At 39.7% G+C, this 20,766-nt stretch overlaps 1 protein-coding gene across 1 annotated transcript in view; it reads right to left on the bottom strand.

Moving 5' to 3' along the window:
* Positions 1-20,704, bottom strand: part of LPIN2 (lipin 2) — an 88,538-nt gene extending 67,834 nt beyond the window's left edge. Inside the window, exon 1 of the mRNA XM_004683765.2 lies at positions 20,652-20,704. The gene's annotated coding sequence lies outside the window, so the exon portion shown is untranslated. The remainder of the gene's footprint in view (positions 1-20,651) is intronic.
* Positions 20,705-20,766: the final 62 nt, after the last annotated feature.

Below are 20,766 nucleotides of genomic sequence, written 5' to 3'. Positions count from 1 at the left end.
CCTTGCTTTGGGCCAATCCCTTTTGGGTTGACTTTTGCCCACGAGGGGATGGGTAACTTCAGGTGTTTGATTTAGAAGTTATATTCTTTGTGTTCCGTATTGTATATTCACTGTATTAAAGTCCCTTTTCATTAAAGTTTTATATGTGTTTTGTCTTCTTGCGGCGGATGGCAGAACCCACTTAGAGCAGGCAGGATTTTGGGGCTTCAGGGGTGTCCCTCTCCCCCTGTTTGGGGTGCCCTATAACAAAATGACATCCATTTTTTTAAAAAGCTTTCTTCTATGAAGTTCAAGGATTGGTGTTTCACATTTACTGATAACCTTGGGGATCTTCTGTGTAGATTCCAGTTTAAGAAATCTGGAACTACCTTCTGCGATAGGTTAGGATTACTCTGACATTAATACTTCAAGTTCCACTCAATTTTGTAAACTATGGCTGAAACCAAACACTGTAACAGGTGGTACACTGGTGAGGGTGTAGATAGCACCAGGGAAAATGGGGACAATGTATCAGTGTGGGTAAACACTGTGTTAAGAAATGTAAGATACTGCAGAAATAGTCCCCAGGATTTCAGTGTCTTTTTGGATGTTCTGGGACCCACTGAGCCCATCTTCCTGAATGGTGTTAGGAGCCTCTCAAGAATGCTGAAAGCTTCCAGCAGTCAACCTGGGGTGGCTGGGAGTGTTGGGGGGATGTTCAGAGGCTTTGCAAGTAGTGTAGCAACTGAAACTGTTCCCTGTTTTGCTGCTGTTACAACCTGGCAGGGAGGAGAAGCTGGTACCTCCCTGAGCTGTGTGAGTGTGACCATTTGTCAAGTGGTTGGGCTGCTGCAGCTGCTGTTTTGAGTGTCAACTTGTCTGGTCCTGTGCTGGGCATCTCGGCAGCTCAGGTGAGCACCTACTATTGTGTCTTCTGCTATCTTCATGAGTTGGACACTGGCTGCCTCATGGTCCACATCCTCAGTGACCACCTGAAGGCCACTTTCAGAATGTTTGTTTAGAACTTTAAAGCACTGGATGCTGATATGGGTTAGGTAAGCAGCAATTTCTGGCCTCGGTGACTTTGTTTTTTCCTGGTTAAATAAATCCTATTATTGTTGTTCTCTGAACCCAAGTAGTCTTGCAGTTGTGCACACCAGTAAAGAACTCAGACAGTGATCGGTAACTATTTAAGCAATGTCCTTGGCTAGTTTTAGTGTAAGTTGCTACCCTGTATCAATTTGAGACCAGAGAGATAATATTGAGAGTTGTCTCACTGTAGCAGTCAAGTGTACTTGTCTGATCTCTAATAAAAGAGCACAGCTAAACATTTAAAGATCGGGTCTGGCTTGTTATCATTAATTCTAGACAATAGCTAACAAAATAAGGCCAAAACAAGGACCCTCCCTGGTGGCACAAGGACACAGCAGACTTCTCCTGTCTTACCCACTGCTTGCCCGAATAGTGTACTTCGTCAGTCTGCCTGTTCTGCTCCTCCGCCCCACCCTCTGTCTCTGGTGAAGCCTCCTACCTTCTGCACCTCTGGCCTATATCCCAGTTCTGTATGCATAAATAAATAAATCTTTTAAAACAACAAAATAAAGCCAAAACAAATGGGAACTCCTGGGCCCTCCTCATAATCCCCAGGGCAAAGCCAAACAGAGTTTCTGGGGTTTCCTCTGCCTCACAATGAGAGGATATACATGCCTGGGTGAGTGTCCCCTTCTTATTAGTTACAACTGTATCTATTTAAATTGTCTTTTTGTTCTCTCATTTTACTTTCTGAAAAGCAGCTTGCCATCCCTGTTGTCCCCATGATGATACTCAGGGACAACAACAGTAAATAAAAAGCTTTCTATACTAGGGAAACCCCATCACAAATACCCAAGAAATCCTGTTGAAATGTTCAGCCACATTATGAAATTTGAAAGTTGCAAATAATTTTCAAAGTGTGGTGCTTTAATCTTTTCAGAAACAAACATTTGCTATAATCACAACAGCACACCTGTGTCACAGTAAGTGAGATGAGACCAAGTGAATTGGAGTTACTCCAGAACAGTGTTGGGTTTCTCCAATAGGGTCCAAAAAGTGAAATGGCTTGAAACTTGCCAAAGGAAGGGAAAAAAAAAGAAAAGAGAAAGATAAACTAAAGCTGTTTATATATTAACACATTCAAATAAAAGTAAGTGAACAATACAAGTTATAAGATTAGTACCCGGTAGGACCTAAGTCTGCCACACTGTCACTATTCTTAACCTTTAAAAGGTTATTTTCTCTTCTACTTCTGATTGTAGATAGAATTTTCCCATCTACAACTCAGAATTTCCTGGGCCACTCAAAAAATTGAGTTATTTTAGTCATTCAGTTGCTATGATTTCGCCACTTTAAAATAATCACAAGTATTTAATTTCAAAATACTGGTAACTAGTTCTTTTTTCCCCAACTATGTGTATGAACTGCTACTATAATGCTGAGTACCTATAAATGGGAGTGGGGGGGGCCCTCCACCCCACCCTCTGTCTCTGGTGAAGCCTCCTACCCTCTGCACCTCTGGCCTATATCCCAGTTCTGTATGCATAAATAAATTTAAATATGTATTTTCTTGGACAGAATGTAAATAAAATGTCTACAAATACATTAAAATCAAGAGGTAAATGTATAAAGAGAACAAAATTAGTGGTTATAGGTATGCAACTACCACTGTATATGTAACTTATTGTTAATAGAGTGAAAAGCTAATTATTTTTTCTTTTACAATTCCTACTTATAGAAGCCAGGATATAAACCAAATATGAAGATTTATCTAACTCCAGAGCTTCCGATTTCAGTCATGTTGATATTTCATATTTTTTCATGTACATTCATTGTGTTCTTCAGGAAATAATGCACAGTAAAAATGGCTAGACTACACTGCTATGAAAATAACTTAAGGTATTTACTTGTAGGATATTAAAAAGAAATCAGGGCGCAGCGGGTTAAAGCACTGCACTAAGAAGCTTAAGGCCACTTCTGCATGAGTTCGATCCCTGCCTGCCCCGGGGGAGATCCACATGGCTGCCCCCGGGGGAGATCCACATGGCTGCCCCCGGGGGAGATCCACATGGCTGCCCCCTGGAGGAGATCCACATGGCTGCCCCGGAGGAGATCCACATGGTGAGGCAGACCTCTCCTGACCCGCCCGCTGCTCCCCTCAGCAGTGTACTTCATCAATCTGTCTGTTCTACACCCCACTCTGTCTCTGGTGAATCCTCTCACCCTCCACATCTCTAGCCTGTACCCCAGTTCTGTACGAATAAATATTAAAAAAAAAGATTTGTATTAAAAAAAGAAATCAATGCCATGTTTACACCTGCTATTAAGAGATTTTTAACTGGTGAAGTAGAAATTAAAATAAAATCAGAATCTTAGATTACCACCTTTCAGAAGCTGGCTGCCTATTTCAATTTAAGATGTATAGGAAGAGAAAAATAGCAGAATTGGTCTACAGATTTATACATTTAACCTTGAGATTTTGGGATACATATGGGAACTAAAGAATGTCTTCTGAAATCAGCTACATCAGAAAAGCCTCTCTCTTTTAAGGATACAATATCACTAAAAGAGAAGAGTGTGACACCGTACTACAAATTTATTTTTTTCCAACATACTTCACAAAAGGTTCTGTGAGGAATAGTTTTATGTGAAAATTAATAGCCTCTGAAACAAAGTAATTACACTCAATATTCAAATGTACAATTTAACCACAAAACTTCTGAATGCGTAGAAGCAAAAGCAATATAAGTAAAATGTTCAAGAAAAATGTTATGCCAAACCAGCATTTACACTAAAATCATAAGAAAACACAGTAATGGCAAACTAGCATTACTTATCTAGTTCTTAACTGAGTCACTCTCGGATCCACCCAGTTTCAAATGTCAGCATGCCTTCCACCGTACCTTCTAGAAGATATTATTTAATATGATAGGTACTTAATACTAAAAGAATTAAATGTCCAGGGGTATATTTAACCAAGGAGGTAAAACTTGCACATTTAAAAATTACTAAACAATGCTGAAAGAAATTTAAATGATGCAAGTAACAGAAAAATATCCTGTGTGCATGGGCATAAAGACACAACATAAAGATGTCAGTATCAAAAACAATTTATAGATTCAATGCATCCCTACTAAACCCCCCAACAGTTATTTTTACAGAATAGAAAGTCAGAGTTCAATTATAAGGAACTGCAAAAGGTTAAAATAATATTGAAAAAGAACAAAACTCCTGATTTCAAAATATATTATAAAACTACAGCAAACAGTGAGATACTGGCAGATACATCACAGATCAGCAGAACAGAACTGAGTCCAGAAATAAACCAAAATATTGATGATTATTGATTTGAACAAGAGTGCCAAGTACATTCAATGGGGAAAATACATGCATAGTGCTGAAACTGGATTTTCAGTTGCTAGAGAAAGAAGCTGGATCCCTTCAAAAATAAACTCAAAATTGGTCAATGACTTAAATATCAGAAAACCATAAAACTATTGGTAGAAAATATAGGAATCTTCATGACTTCGGATTTGGCAAATTGTTATAACATCAAAAGCATGAATAACAAAAGAAAAAAAATTGGATCTTGCCAAACAAATTATTTTTGCAAAGGGCATTTTCAAGAAAGTGTGAAGAATCACAAAAAAAAAAATATTTGCAAGTCGTATCTATTCAGAGTTTTTAGTATCTAGAATAAAGAATTCCAGCAAGTCAACAACCCAATGAAAATCTTAAGCTAAGGCCCTCCCCGGTGGCACAACAGGTTAAAGCACAGCACTGAGAAGCTAAAGCCACTTCAGCATGAGCTCAATTCCTGCCTGGCCCGGAGGTGACCACATGGCGCAGCAGACCTCTCCTTACCCGCCCGCTGCTTCCCTCAGCAGTGTACTTCGTCGATCTATGTCTGTTCTGCTCCCCACTCTGTCTCTGGTGAATCCTCTCACTACTCCTACACTGTACCCCAGTTCTGTATGCACAAATAAATCTTAAAAAAAAAAATCCTAAGCTAAAGGCCTAAATAAGGTCCTTTCTTAAGAAGGTATATAAAAAAGTGAAAAGAATCATTAATTATGAAGAAAATGTACATCAAAACAAAAATTAGATACCACATCCTACTCAGAGAATGGCTGTTCCTTTTTTTTTACTCTCCCAAGTGTTGAGATACAGAAAATTTGAAATCTCTGGACAATTGAAATTTAATGAGGATGTAAAGTGGGGCAGCCACTGTGGAAATTATTTGGCAGTTCTAAAAAAGCTAAGCATAGAATCACATTATCCAGCCACTCCACTCCTAGAGCTATATCAAAAGGAGTGAAAACAGAGACCCAAATAGGTACATGTACATCAACATTCATGACAGAATTATTCATAATAGTAAAAAGGTGGAAACAATCCAAAGGGACATCAACAGATGAACAGATAAAAAACATGTAGCAGTCATGTGCTGCTTAACAACAGAGATGCAGCCTGAGAAATGCACTGATAGATGATTCTGTTGTGCAAACATCATCAGGTGTAATTATACAAACCTAGGTGGTATAGCCCACTAAACACCTAGATTATTATATGATATAACCTCTTGGGGCCACAATTGTTTATGCAGTCCATCATTGACAAAAAATGTCAGTAAGCAGTGAAGATAATACATGGTATTATTCTGCCCCCAAAAGGAATGAAATTCTGACTCATGCCACAACAAAGAACCTTGAAAGCATTATGCTGAGTGAAATAAGCCAGACATAAATGGACAAATATCTTATGATTCCACTTATATGAAAAATCTAGCCCAGGTGAATTCAGAGAAATAAAGATTACCAGGGACCAAGAGGAGAGAAACTAAGATCAGAGTTTCTGTTTGGGATGATGAAAAAGTTGGAAAAGTATAGTCTGAGAGCTGCACAATATGGCAAATGTTATTAATGTCATTAAGCTATACATTCAGCAGTTAAAATGGAAAATTGTTTTTCCACACAAATAAACCTCTCCTGACCTGCCTGTTGCTGCCCCCAGCAGTATATTCCAGTACATCTGCTTGTTCTGCTCCCCACTCTGTCTCTGGTGAATCTTCTCACCTCCACACCTCTGGCCTATACCCCAGTTCTTGTATACAGATTTTTTAATATGCAATGAAATCCAAACTGAAACTTAAAACAATGTCAATATGATCCAAAGCTAGAAATAAGAACACTGTTTATTCTATTTTTCATCATTTTAATATTTGACAAGTTTCATCTAATGCTATACATCTAAAAGGAATTTCAACACAATGAAAAGATTTAAATCAAGACCTCAGAACTTCAGAACCCACCCTGGTGGCACAACAGGTTAAAGTACAACACAGCAAAGCTAGCCACAGCTCCTTCCAGTGCCAGTAGGATCCTGGCCTGCCAGGGAGGTGCCCACATGGCACAGCAAACCTTTCCTGCTTTTCCCCTCAGTGGTGTAGTACACTTCATTGATCTGCTTCCCACTCTCTCTAGTGAATCCTCTCTCTAACACACACTCCTATCCCTACACCTCTGGCCTGCACCCCAGCTCTTGTATGCATGAATATTAAAAAAAGAAAAGAAAGAAAACTGAGGGCCCTCCCTGATGGCACAGTGGGTTAGGATACAGCACTGCAAGCGAACAGCAGCCACTTCAGTGCGAGTTCGATCCCTAGCTGTGGAGGTGACCACACGGTGCGGCAGACCTCTCCTGTCCTACCTGCTGCTCCCCTCAGCAGTGTACTTCGTCATTCAGCCTATTCTGCTCCCCACTGTTTCTAGTTAATCCTCTCACGATCCCTGAACCTCTGGCTTGTACCCCAGTTTGGTATGCACAAATAAATAAATCTTAAAAACAAAAACAAAACTGAAACTAAGTCCTTTAAAATCATTCCTGATTTCCACTTAGAGTAAGCATAAATCAGTTTATATTGCAAAACTGTTAAACTTTTATGTTTTTTATTAAAAATGTTAACCATAACACAATAATCAGTCAATTTCATACCCCATTCCACATTTATAATGAACATACTAGATATCCCTCCCATTCCATTCACTCCCCCATGCATGACTTCTACTATTGTAGTAAATGTTAATATATTCATTCATAGCTATAAATACCACTTTTACTCCTATGCACTTACTAATTTGGTAGGTTGTTTAAAGCAAATCACTTTGTATCACTCAATGTCACCTAAAATTCTAGATAATTTCTATATTAAAACAGTAAGACAGTACCTTAAGTTTCCAGAGCAATTGATGATGCTAAAAAAGATAGTAATTATGTATTTTCTCCAACCAGTTTTCACCATGAAAATGGTGACCCTACAGAAATGATAGTTTTAACAAAAAATGTGTAATATTCACTTTTGTATGAAGTTTCCCCCTTAAACCAAAACAGTTACAGTGGACCAAAACAAACCTACTTCCAATCACAAATCAAATTCCTATAGCAAGCTTCTGAGTAGACCTAGAAGTAGCCTGAGAGAATGTATAGTTTAATGATAGTTCAAATTCCCCAATCCAACTAAGCTTCTGAATATACCTTTTACAGAAAACGTGCATGCCAGCAATGTTTTAACCCTAAAATAGATTTAATTTTGTGGTGTGAGAATCTACTAAAACCCCTCTCCAGCTGCTATGTAGTTCCAAGTAAAGAACTCCTAACCTCAGATCAAATTAAAATTACTTCCCAATGTAGGTAAAAAATAAATTTAAAAAGCTCAATCTAGTTTAGTAATGCTTAAAATGAAATAATACAGAAGACACATAAATGTATGCAGATCATTCAGGAAGACTGGTGCTATGCCATGCATAAAAACCAACTCGAAATGGATTAAAGAACTAGAAATAGGCCCTCCCTGGTGGCGCAGTGGGTTAAAGCACAGCACAAAGAAGCTTAAGCCACTTCCGCATGAGTTCGATCCCCGCGTGCCCCAGAAGTGACCACGTGGCTTGGCAGACCTCTCCTGACCCGCCCGCTACCCCCCTCAGGAGTGTACTTTGTCCATCTGCCTGTTCTGCTCCCCACTCTATCCCTGGTGAACCCTCTCACCCTCCGCATCTCTGACCTGTACCCCAGTTCTGTATAAATAAGTCTTTAAAAAAACAAACTAGAAGACCCGAAACCATAAAATATCCAGAAAAAAAGGTAGGCAACACTCTGCATGACACACACCTCAGTAATATTTTTAAAGATACATCGCCCAAAGCAATGATAGTGAAGGAAAGGATAAATAGCTGGGACTATATCAAGATAAAGAGCTTCTGTATAGCAAGAGAGACACTACACAAAACAGAGACATCCCACTGATTCGGAAAAAATATTTGCAACAATACTGATGACAAAGGACTGATAACAAAAGTACACCAAGAGCTGATTAAACTCAACAAAAATAATGTGAACAATCCTATCCAAAAAATGGGCAGAAGGGCTACAAAGACACTTCTTCAAAGAAATACAGATGGCCAGCAGGCATATGAAAAACTGTTCAACATCACTGTAATAAGGGAAATGCAAATTAAAACCACAATGAGATACCATCTCACACCAGTGAGAATGGCACATCTTAAAAACAACTAACAACAAATGTTAGTGAGGATGTGGAGAGAAAGGAACTCTCTTACACTGCTGGTGAGAATGCAAGCTGATACAGTCACTACAGAAAGCTGTTTGGAGGTTCCTCAACAGGCTAAAAATAGAGCTTCCATATGACCCAGCAATCCCACTCCCAGGTTATCTACCCAAAGGACACAAAAACATTGATTCAAAAGGACACCTGCACCCCCATTTTTACTGCTACTCTATTTACAATAGGGAAGATGTGGAATCAACCCAAATGCCCCAAAATAGAAGACTGGTTTAAATAAATGTGGTACATATACACAATGGAGTATTACTCAGCAATCAAAAATGATAAACTCATGCCTTTTGCAGCAACATGGATGGAGCTGGAAGGAATCATGCTTAGTGAAATAAGCCAGAAAGAAAAGGAAAAAATACCAGATGGTTTCACTCATAGAAGGGGCCTAAGGGATCTGGCAGGAAAAAATAAATAAGAGGGACAAACAAAGGTAATAGAGTAAAAATAAAAACAATGAACAACTATAAACCAGAGACATTTATGGGGCTGGAAGAGAGAATGGGATAAGAACTGGGGTAAGAGTGCACTGGACTGTGGTGATGGCACATGAGTGAACTGGTGACAGGAAGCCCATGGGGATTACAACTGAGATGGAAAAATGCACAAAATGAAGAATGATATAAAAAATTAATATATATACTATATATAAGTATATAATATATATACTATATAAGATATATACAGTGTATATAGTATATCTTGTATATAGTGTATTATATTGGTGCTATGAATAGATTCACTTAACAAGTATTTTCCCAGTGTCTGTTACCTACCAGGCACCTATACTGCTTTCAGCAGGCCCTATGTTATCAGAAACATAAAACACAGGGACAGTGTGTGTTAGTCTTAATTCTTCCTCGCAGACATCTAAGATTTTTAACAAGCAACTTAGCAAAAAAAAAAAAAAAAAAAGCAAAAAAAAAAAAAAAAAAAAAAAAGAGGAAGGCAAAAGCCAAACCACCTCTAGACCTACTTCCTGCATTTCCACAGCACATTTGTGCTGGTGCTCAGGACAGAGGGTTACCCTATTGGGAAGGCTGGACTCATAGTTTAGTATATGTCAGCCTTGGCATGGTGACACAGGAGCCAGATCATTCTCCACCAGGATGGGGAGTGTCACAGCATTTGGTCCTCCCACCACCAGATGCCACCTGCAACCTCCCAAGAACTATGACAAGCAAAAAATGTTTCTAGTTATTTGAGTGTCCCTTGTGGGCAAAATTTTCTCTAGTGGAAAATCACCAGTTTAGAGAGATGACCCTAAACTTGTATGTTCTAGCTGGGTCCTCACAAATAGTTCAGGCTTGAATGTAGACAGAGGGGGTATTTTGTTACAGCTGTACTACCCGGGGTTCTGCTTCCAAGATTCAACAAGATAGCACCTAGAAACTATTAGTTACTATAATAGGTACCTCTTAAATGACTGTTTGGGCTAGGAGTCAGCCATCACTGTTTAGGTCACAATAAAGCATGCAAATAAATGGTTTATGATTTAATTCTCATCTCAGTCAAGTTCTTCTCATGTCTTTGAGCTTCCCAACCATTTCCCCATTTGCTAGGGCTCTGCCAGCTGAGATTCACCACAAATGTAATGAGTCAAATTCATATTCCAGTCCCACATAGCCAAACCAAGACTAACATCGGCTGTTAGAACCCTGGGGATGTAGGGACAATAGTTTTACTGCAAAAACTATTGAATCCTCACCTGCGCTCTACACTGAGTCCCCATCAGACCAGGATCACCCAAAATGAAAGCAAGGTACCTTCCACAGTATATTCCTTTTTGGTATAAAACTGTTTAGTAACATTTTAAAAGACAAAACAGCGTGTGAAAATATTTATGCCAGCATCAATTAAAATGCGTAAGTCACCAAAGTGGGCAATGTACATTTGATTATATGTTTTTAGTCATATTTCTTCAAAGTTACACTTTTCAGGAGTACCAACTTTCTCTATTCTCCATTTGTAGTGGAGAGCAAACCTGAAGAACTTGACATCTTTAGACTTACTAATGTGCTGTATCTATAAAAGGCAGTAGTTTCATCAAACTAATGACCATCATTATCATCCACCACCTTCACTCCAATGGACACTGAGGTGCAGAAAAGAAATGACTATAAGCTCACAATCCTGGACCGTATGCATGTATAACTGTATGTATCAAATATCATTTATGTGTGTAAGTATAGCCCCCCACACACACACACAGACTATGTCCTGTTCCCCACTCCTCTCCCAGGCCCCCACCAACCACACACAGAAGGATCATTTGCTTGTATAGAGAGGCCTTGCCATAGGGGCCAAGTTCACTACTCTTCGGAAGGGGCTGAGTCTCAGTTAAACAGAATGTGGCAACTGAGGCCAAAAAACAGGGGTGTGAACACTAGTGCAAAAGTTCTCTTCCCACCTGCAGGTTTGCTTGCTGGAGTCAGCACAGGGGGCTGGGGACATGAGAGAGGCATAAAGATGGAACTGGGTTTCCCACCCAAGCCAGCTGAAATAGTTTGTATTGCATACCCTTTGCACAACTGCCCACTAAGCCCCCAGTCAAATTTTCAGAAATGTCAGGTGACTGAGATATTTTGCAGAGTTATTCCAACAAGACAGAAGGAATTCCTGGAGCAATGGCAAATCAGTGAAGCAACATTTGGAACCTTGGAAAATGTAGAGCAGTGTCAATTTTACTATGTCAAAGACTTCTTTTCTAAGCTGAAGGTAAGCAGTGAACTTGACTAATGAGGTGATTGCCCTCATAATCCCTCAATTCTAATAGCAGGAAAAGAGACAAGAGGAAATAAAACCTGAGACTGGGATAACTACTATAAGGAAAAAGAGGGTAACACTGCCAGTAAACAAAGGGTAGGGCAGGTCTTTCTCTTTTAGGAAATGGTGAACCACAAACAAGAGTATGTGTAATTTTAAAAGGCAAACAAAAAACTCCAGGAACCTCACATCTGAAGATGAAACACAAGTCACATGAGAGATGGATCATCAGAAACTGGCTGATCATGTTCCTGTATCTATGCTGTGATAGATAGGCAAGTCCTTGAATTCTGTCATTTTCATGCAATGTCATTTTGCTTAAAGTGATGGTTTCCAAGGATTTACTGATGTTAAATGAGGCCTTACTATAGTTGGGATTTACTATCTTATAAGATGCTACTGCTTTAGTCACTTTGCCAACCTACATATTACTATAGAAACAAAAGCAAGGGTAGAAAATGAGGTGACTCAGACTAGTTATTAAACATTCAGGAAACCAGCAGTATCGTTAGCAGTCACACAAATTTCCAGTTGTAACCTAAAAACTACACCCTGAAAGTTGCTTCCTGAACATCAGTTAAGAGAAATGTGACTAAAAGCATCTTTAAAAATACAACAATAACTAGATATTTTGTTAAACAGAAGATGTCACACTTTTATCCTATTCTCTTGAAATTTACTTTTATAATGATGGCTTCAAAAATGGTATGCTAAAATTTTAACCCCTCAATACCTCAGAATGTGACCTTATTTGAAAACAGGATCTTGACAGAGGTAATCAAGTTAAAATGAGGTCATTAGGGTGGACCTCAATCCAGTATGACTGGCTTCCTCAGAGAAGTGTATATTTGGATACACAGACACACACTGAGGGAATACCGAGTGAGGATGAAGGCAGAGCTCAGAGTGCTACATCTATGAGACAAGAAATGCAAAAGGTTGTCAGGTAATCACCAAAGCTAGCAGAGTAGCATGGAACAGTATCCTCACAGCCCTCAGAAGGTACCAACCTTGCTAACACCTTTGTCTCCAGAAGTGTTAATACTCTAATTTCTAATTGTTTAGGTCATCCAGTTTGTGGCTTTTCCTTATGGCAGCCCATTTTGCAACCACCCCTGGCCAGGTAGGTTCATCTTCAGTCAAACCAAAAGATAATTTTAGGGTCTTCAGTAGATGTTTATGGGCCTTTAATGCTGAACAACCTCAGTATTTCTCAGACTGTCTCTTCTGTCTTGTAGCCCTGCCTCAGAATGAGTCCGCCCTAACATTCCCTACCCCTTGGCAGAGATGTCTCTAGTTACATATGCGCATGCCCCAGGCTCTCTGGGCCCAGGTGTCCACAATTACAGGTGTGTATTCAAGCCACAGGTGCCATCACAGATGCTAATGGCAGGAGTGCTTAACAAGCCTGATTTTGAGCTCATTTACCCTACAAGCCCCATCAAATTAACACACTCAACCGAACAGTAAAAAATATAAGATAAGAGGGAGCCTCCCTGGTGGCACAGCCAAGTAAAGTGCAGCACTGCAAGCGAGCTACAGCCCCATCAGTGTAAGTTCGATCCCAGCCCCGAGGGACAGCAGAAACCCCCCACACACCCCTACCCGCTGCTCCCCTCAGCAGTGTACTTGTCTATTTGCCTGTTCTGCTCTCCCTCCAAGCCTCTCACTGCCCCTGCATCTCTGGCCTGCACTACAGTTCAGTATGCACAAATAAACAAATCTTTAATATATATATTAAAAAATGGATGGAGAAATTGAGATGGGGAAAAATGTACAAAATGATGTAAAAATAAACTGTTATAAAATAAAAAAAAAATAGATGGAGAAAATACAAGAAGATCAGAAGTGCTTAAAACCAAAGCTCCACATGGGTGGTGGTATAACAGGGTGGACCCTAGGAAAAGAGAAGTTCCAGGTTCACTGCCCCACCCAGGAGGAGGATGGAGCAGAGTAGAGAAGGAGAGAGAAGAAAAGAAGGAAGCGGGATAGAGAACAAGAAGGAGACCTGAGGAAGCCACAGCAAGCATGTGAGGAAAAAACTGCTTGTTTCCTGACCCTGGACTGGTTAAGGCGTGGGGAGGTTGGGTATGGCAGTGTTTATATTGATTTTGATTTTGCTCTTTTCCTCCCAGATTTGTTTGGCCATTTCTGATCCTTTTCCATGGGTCTCGGCCAGAAGGTGTTTTGGTCTTGTGGCAGGCTTTCAGGCCTTGGGCCAATCCCTTTTGTCTTGACTTTTGCCGAGGAGGGGATGGGTAACTTCAGGTGTTTGATTTAGAAGTTTTATTCTTTGTGTTCCGTATTATATATTTACTGTATTCAAGTCCCTTTTCTTTAAAGTTTTATATGTTTCATCTTGATGCGGCAGATGGCAGAACCCACTTAGAGCAGGCAGGTTTGGGGTTCAGGGGTGCACCTCTCTCCCTGTCCTGAAACAGATTTGCTGTCCTGTAACAGTGGTATATGAAGGAAATATGACAACTACAAAAAATTTCACAGCGTCAAAGACATGATGTTCCCAATTTAAAAGTCCCCTCAATCAGAGGCAGAAGCATCCCAAGGCCAGCCACCTCCCCAAGTTTTATTTTGGACACACAGCTGTAGATTTCTGCTTGTGGGAGAGAGCTCACTAGAACATTGAATGTTACCATGTCCTTCTGACCTGTGGTGACAAACCTACCTGCTAGCAGGCACATGTATACAAGTAAAACCATAGTGCCAGCTCACCGGAAGCCAGCTGAGGGCACTAGACAGGTGTGTTCCATTAATTCTCTGCCACAAATGACCAGGGACTAAGGCTGCTGAGCACTATATTATCAAATTATGAGATAATAAACCAGAATTTAAAAAGAAAAGGCACTAAAAAAAAAAAAAACCCTGAAAGAAGGGGAAAAGACAGGAAGAGGGAGAATGAGAAACAAATTTAAAAAACTTTGAACTTCTCAGCAACAATTTCTCAAAGTTAACAATTCAAAATGTTGAAGAAAAACATCCATTCCAGCTACACTAGTCAGTCTATAAATTAAATATAAACCTAAAATAAAGGCATTTTCAGATAGGTAAGGACTAGAGTTGTGTTCCTGCGAACCTTTTAGCCAGCAAGCTCAGGAAGATGTGTTCACCAAAACCAAGGAAGCTGACCAAGAGAGAAAGATGTAGGAAACAGAACCCATTAAAGTGAGACATTAACAGGAATCAGGTGAGGAGTCAGGCACTGAGAAGTTTCTAAGTTTTGTCAGCAAATGGGAGTCTGCACCTGGAGCTGTTACTATTTTGTGCCAATTTCTGTGACTGGCTGCAAGGAAGAAAGACAAAAGACAGGCTGAACAAATAAGGTTTTAATGCTCACGGACAGCAGCTAAGACAGAACTCCCAAGAGGGAGGCCCGCAGCTACTGCCAGCCCAATAGGGGAAAAGGGTCTCATACAAATTCTAAGTTCAGATTCTAAGAGATGACTCATCGCTGTGCCCCCCCATCGAGGCCCAGTGGTTATCACCCTATCTAGTCCCACCAGTATCTCCCCGATGCAAGGCCCAGTTAATTAAAGCCCTTATCTAGTCCCACCAGTAATTGTTGTGTTATGGCCACACCTGGTCACCCCCAACAGTTACAAAGAACTATAAGCCTGCAAGAACAATTAACTCTATAGAGAAAGGAGAAGTTTTAACTGTTAAAGAAATAAAAAAAAACAAATGCTTAGTTCTGAGCATATTTAGTCATGAAAATACAATGAGTACTTAAAAAAATATTAGGGAATCCACAGATACTACCTAAAATTGAAATGCCAAGCTGCAGTACAACAAACATGTAGTTAAATCTCCTGAGAGAGGTAAAATGAGCTGAAAGAAGTTGCTTTTTCTACTTGAGACATAAACATCTCTTAATTAAACATAGCTTCTTGCTAAATATAAAACCACAAAAGCTCAATTTCCTTTGACTCACACTCCTAATCATTCATGCAGTATTCCTTTCTCCATTCCTCTCTGTGCATATTTATAATATTCTGTTTCTAGAGGAGTAAATACTTCCATTAACAAAACTTTACAAGCTATTGCAGAGCCAGGAATCAGTTCTAGCCACCCTCTGCCCCAGTGACCTGACATTGGCACCTCAAGGACAGAACTCAACCTGCCACTCCACTTCTGAACCTCTAGGGGGCTTCTGGCTCTGGTTTAATAAACCACCTGACCTTATCCTCAAAACCAGTCCCTGAATAGGTATTATTATCTCCTTATTACAGATGAGCCAACTGAAGAAACTGCATACCAAAACTATACGCAGGAATTTTGAGAACTCCTAACGGCCTATGAGCATACTTGTTTAAGAAGCTCTTCTATACTTAAGAGTTGACAAATACCAACCGCTTGCTGATTGAATTACATAAAAAAAAATACTAAAATTCCATTGGAGAGGATCTTATCCTCAGATGTAATTACTGAGTCAAATGATATAGAAAAGCAGCACCAGTACAGCAAACAAATCTGTTCAAAAACTCTATATTTTCACCAATACCAGAGGTTTCGCGGGGCTGTACACAATGTGATAGGAACAAGGGTTCTGGTATAAAGGAGAGGTTGAAAATCTGGCCAGCTCTAACATGTTGTAATTTAACGCTCCCATACAGACAGCCTGGACCCATGGAATCCAGGGTTACAAAGTATACGTCTCAAATCAGAACAGTCAAATTTAAAATGCTTGAGGAAATCAACAAGTTGGACATTGACATGCCAAGTCTCAAACAGATGAATCCAAGCCTTTTCTCCTTCCCCAAACTAAACAGACCACTTTCCTTTCAAGCGTCTCCAGTGATAGCAGTATTCAGCTTGACTTTAGGAGCCATGTTATAAATGCTGGATTTCAACTGAGCCCAGCAATGTGCTGGTAATGTGGAAGGTGAGCCAAAGGCACATCAGATCCACAATATCCAACTCATTGCAGAGCAGACCCCAAACAGGCATGGTGAGGACAAATCACTGCCACTGTTTTGTGGCTGTTATTATTCTACGTGGCACAGAGGATTTTACATATATAAATGATTTCAGAGAAACCCAAGGCTCCTACAGAGCAGGTGCTATGCTCCTACTAACAGTTTACAGGTGTTCACATTAACAGTAAGTTCTCCAGTTCCACTCAATAAAGTATAAATAAAACCTTTAAACTGATTTAGGCACATCAAATGAAACTGAAGCAAATCCTCAGAGTGCTGTGGTGTCAGTGGCAGGAAATGGAGTCAAGTCAATACCACCATATCCCAGGCCTTTGGCAAGTCAGCTTCAGTCTTTACCTAGAAAATACAGCTACTATCTCTACTTTGCATGTTTATTGTGACTCTTAAGAGATAATTTACATAAAACAAAGGTGTGCAATCATGTACCTGCAATAATAAAGACAACAAAACACTTCTAGAGGCAGTTAATGTTCCTAAAAAGTAAGCCTCAGCACCACTTGCAAACTAAGAATGTCAGTGGATAAAGGGAATATTAAAGCCTCCCAAACTCTCAATTTTCACTTTTCAAATACCGTTACTGAGGCAATTTATTTTGAACTGGTTGAGACAGTCAGAAAGCCCTACAACAACAAACCAGTCTTATAAAGCAACTGTTCATTACTCATGCAAAGTATATTAAGAGATGTTAAATATTTGGGCAGGTGCTCTGGGATATTTTTAAAAAGAAAAAGATACACTTGATATCCTAAAGAAAACAAACACATATTCCCTATAGTTCTTCAATAAGCCCCAACAATGTTTGACTCACTGATTCAAAAGAAAGGCACTGCACTTTAAAAGAATCACAAACTTATGAATCCAACTGTTGGGGAAAATACACAATCCAAGGAGTGCTAATTCAGAGTTCTTAATTCATATTACCTAGCTGACTCAGTTGAGAAGACAAAATCAAATAATCAAATAGCCAGATAGATAACTTTATATGGGATAATGTCCAAATGCCTTTAAGAGGTTTTCACATTCTGGATTCTTTTAGAATGAGTTATACCAAGTCTCCAGAAGAGCTGGGCACATCTATCTTGCCAGGAGCTAAGTATCATATCACAATGCCCTTAATATAATAGAAACACCCTCATCATTGTTCAATTTCACTGTTACTCAGAAGATTAAAAAAAGATTTTTAGGTCTATTTCTGTTCTAGATTAACCAATTAACTTTCAGTTTAAATTTCTTCTTATGAAATTTCCTTTTCATAAAAAAGACTTAACTCTAGATTTAAAAACATGCTTAAATCAATACTCTGGAGTCCACTAACTACCTTTTCTTTTGTATATCTGAAACTGCAAAAGGATAAATTCAGTTAGCTACCAAAACTCCCTGGTAACATGTCTACCTACTTTTTCTTGTAATAAAAATCCAATGTTAGTTATTCCTGAAAGATTCTTGCGCCTTCTTAAGTTTCCATTCTTTGTCTAATAAAACTTAGATATAACCAAATAATGTTTAAACCTACAGCCTAGTACTCCTTTTTGAAACATTATCATCCTTTAATCATATTTTCTAAATTTTTCAAATTTATTTCTCTTTAGACTCCCCATTACTTAGAATTTCTAATAAATTAGCATATAATAAGCATATTGTTAGAAAATCCCATTGTAACAATCATAAACTACCTTGCTTTTCATTCGCACTCTTCATACAGCACAATATGAAGGTAGGAAAAGAAGCTGGTGTTATTTTAGCTTTAAATAGTAAATGATTTCTGGCTCATTTCTTCCTCATTTCTTACTAAGAATTATAATACAAACACAGAAAGTTAGCTTTCAAAGATTTTAAGAGGAAAAAAATTCAAAGACTTGGAAAAAAAATGTATACTTTATCAACATTCTAATCCTAAATCACCTGAAGGGCTTTATCTCACAAAGCAGCAGTTTCTCCCCTAAGGAATTTTCCTTCTTTCCCTCTTGATAGACTGAAAATTTTACAGCACAATCACCCACTCACATGATTTCAGAGAATGAGCAGATCATCAGGGCCAAGATTCTTGTTTATCAGGAACAGAGGCCCCAGGTGTGGACAGCAGAGGCTGAGGTAGCTAACACACAGGTTGCCACTGCCTGGCAGAGATACCTCACTGCTGTGTTTGAACCCTGGGAGTGAGCACATGTCCCTCCTCTAGTGTCTTCAAAAGAAAATTGAAACATACAGAACCATACACATGTGAAGTGTTTAGCGTTGGTAACAGTATGTTAACTAAAGCTCCAGCCTGTAATAAATGTCTTAAAATTATAGAGTCCACCCGGGGCCTTCCTGATGGCACATGGGGTAAAGCATCAGGGAAATCAAGTTATCACCAGCCATCTGGTGGAGTTCCATCCTGGGCCAGGGAGCTGACCACCCCACAGACCTCTCATCTCACCCACTGCAGCAGCAGCATATTTCAGTAAATCTGTCTGCTCTGCCCCACCCCCAATCCTCTCACTGCCACCTCGGCCTACGTGAGATCTCTTGTATACATAATAAAATTTTTTTTTTAAGTCCACCAAAATGGGAGGTTCTGCATATCAATTTGTGAGCTGAAGGAAACAAATGACAGGTCGGAAGACTCTGGGTTCAGTAGGAGGTAAAATGGCTTACTTAGCAGTGGAGGGAATGAGATAAATAAACACAGGCTTTCAAAATAAAGTGATTTGGGAAACTAAACCACTATCTAGCCACTAGCCATTGCCACGCAATGTCAATATGCACGAAGAGGGTCTCATACAGTGACAGTACTAAAATCAAGAGTTTAAAAAAAGGGGGGGGCAGGGGTTTCAATTAAAGAAAAGCAGTGTTAAATTAGATTTGAAAACAAATCTTCCTGACTTAAGTTGCCAAGCACTTAAGGGAGGAGACTGAATTAAGTGCAACTGTGTTGCTCTCTATGTGGAAATATGTATACAAAGAAGTTATTTCCCGAGGAATTCAAGCTATATTTAAACTAAACATTGCAAAATAGTCACTGTAAAGTTCATCAACTTTATCTAACCTTTACCACAGTAATGCTAATGTGTGACTCCACCAAGATTATTCACTCAGTTAATTCAGGAAAGTTAAGTGAACTCATTCAGGAAGTGCCAACAGCTCTCAGGTCACTGGAAAGGTGACACTGCTTCCTGTGTCCTATCTTCATTCAACAGACCCCTATAGAGGCTCTTCCAAAAGCTGGTTCTGTGTTTGGACTCATGTCCCGTGCAAGACAGCCCAGTCAGTAAATCAAAAATTACAATACCGGGCGATGAGTACCTGTATAGCTACAAGGATGGAGCAATAAAGGCCAGCTGACCCTATTATTTGCTTCTTGACAATGGCTTTATTAAAGCATTCAATGGGTTTCAGATGTTTCCATTTCCAGTTCCTTGTAAATACAAAGTTTCTCTCCTGGTTATCAACCAGCAAATATTACAAGAGAATGTATCTTTCCATTCCTCATATGCTACCGCAGTCTCTAACCTATCTTTTGGACTTTAGGCAGAACTAAATCAATTGCAGAGTTAACAGAAATTGCTCACAGTGCCCAACCTCTCCCGCATGGCCTCGGGCCTGCTTTTTATATTCCCACGAGGTGCGAGTGAGGATGATGCCCTTCAAGCAAAGTGAGGATGAAGCACCGGGAGACCTGCCCAACAAGGGCTAAGCCTCCCCAATCCTTCCCCTGAGTCTCCTTGGGGGCTCCACAGCTGCCACCCACCTAGCATCACCGGGCATACTTTTTCACTGAGAATAATCAACATCAAACATTAACATATAAAAGGCCATTACATCGTAAATAGTTCACAACTGATTTTATCTTGTCAAAGCACTGTAAAGCTAGCCGGGCCAAGCTTTAATAAATAGTAACGCTTAACGAGCATCTCTGGGAGGCAAAGACCTTGAACAGGGCCTAGCCTGAAACCAAGACTTTTTTCCAATTCAAACAAGAGTTTGGAAAAATAATGCCCAAATATGCATTTTATCTTAGCCAAGCCACTCCAGTAATCCTTCAGAGCATTTCCAAATATTCAGATTTTCAGCACTCACTGAAGGGACGTGTGAGCTTTTCTGCTTCTCATAAGAGTGACATTCTGCTTCAAAATGTCATATCACTTTTTCAATGTTAGTCTTAAAATTTGTTCAGGCGGGTGGAGAAAATGGTGATCCGCCGGACTCAAAAAGAAAAAAAGCTCTCACGGTCAACTGTATGTTACCATGCTCGATGTATAGACTTAAGCCTTGTAGAGGGAAGGCGCTTTGAGAAAAGAGAAACGACTCACTTAGAATCCGGTCTACAGCCTGGAGGCAGAGGCACGGGGCAAACAGACAGCCGGAGAGGAATTAGCACCAACTTCCCAGCCGCGGCGTCCCCGCGGATCACGTGCCGCGAGCGCC

The sequence above is a fragment of the Condylura cristata genome, unplaced genomic scaffold (genome assembly GCF_000260355.1).
Source record: "Condylura cristata isolate star-nosed mole 26May11 unplaced genomic scaffold, ConCri1.0 scaffold00016, whole genome shotgun sequence".
NCBI classification, from domain to species: domain Eukaryota; kingdom Metazoa; phylum Chordata; class Mammalia; order Eulipotyphla; family Talpidae; genus Condylura; species Condylura cristata.
Note: the sequence above shows the minus strand (reverse complement) of the source record. Positions and strands in the feature narration are given on the sequence as shown.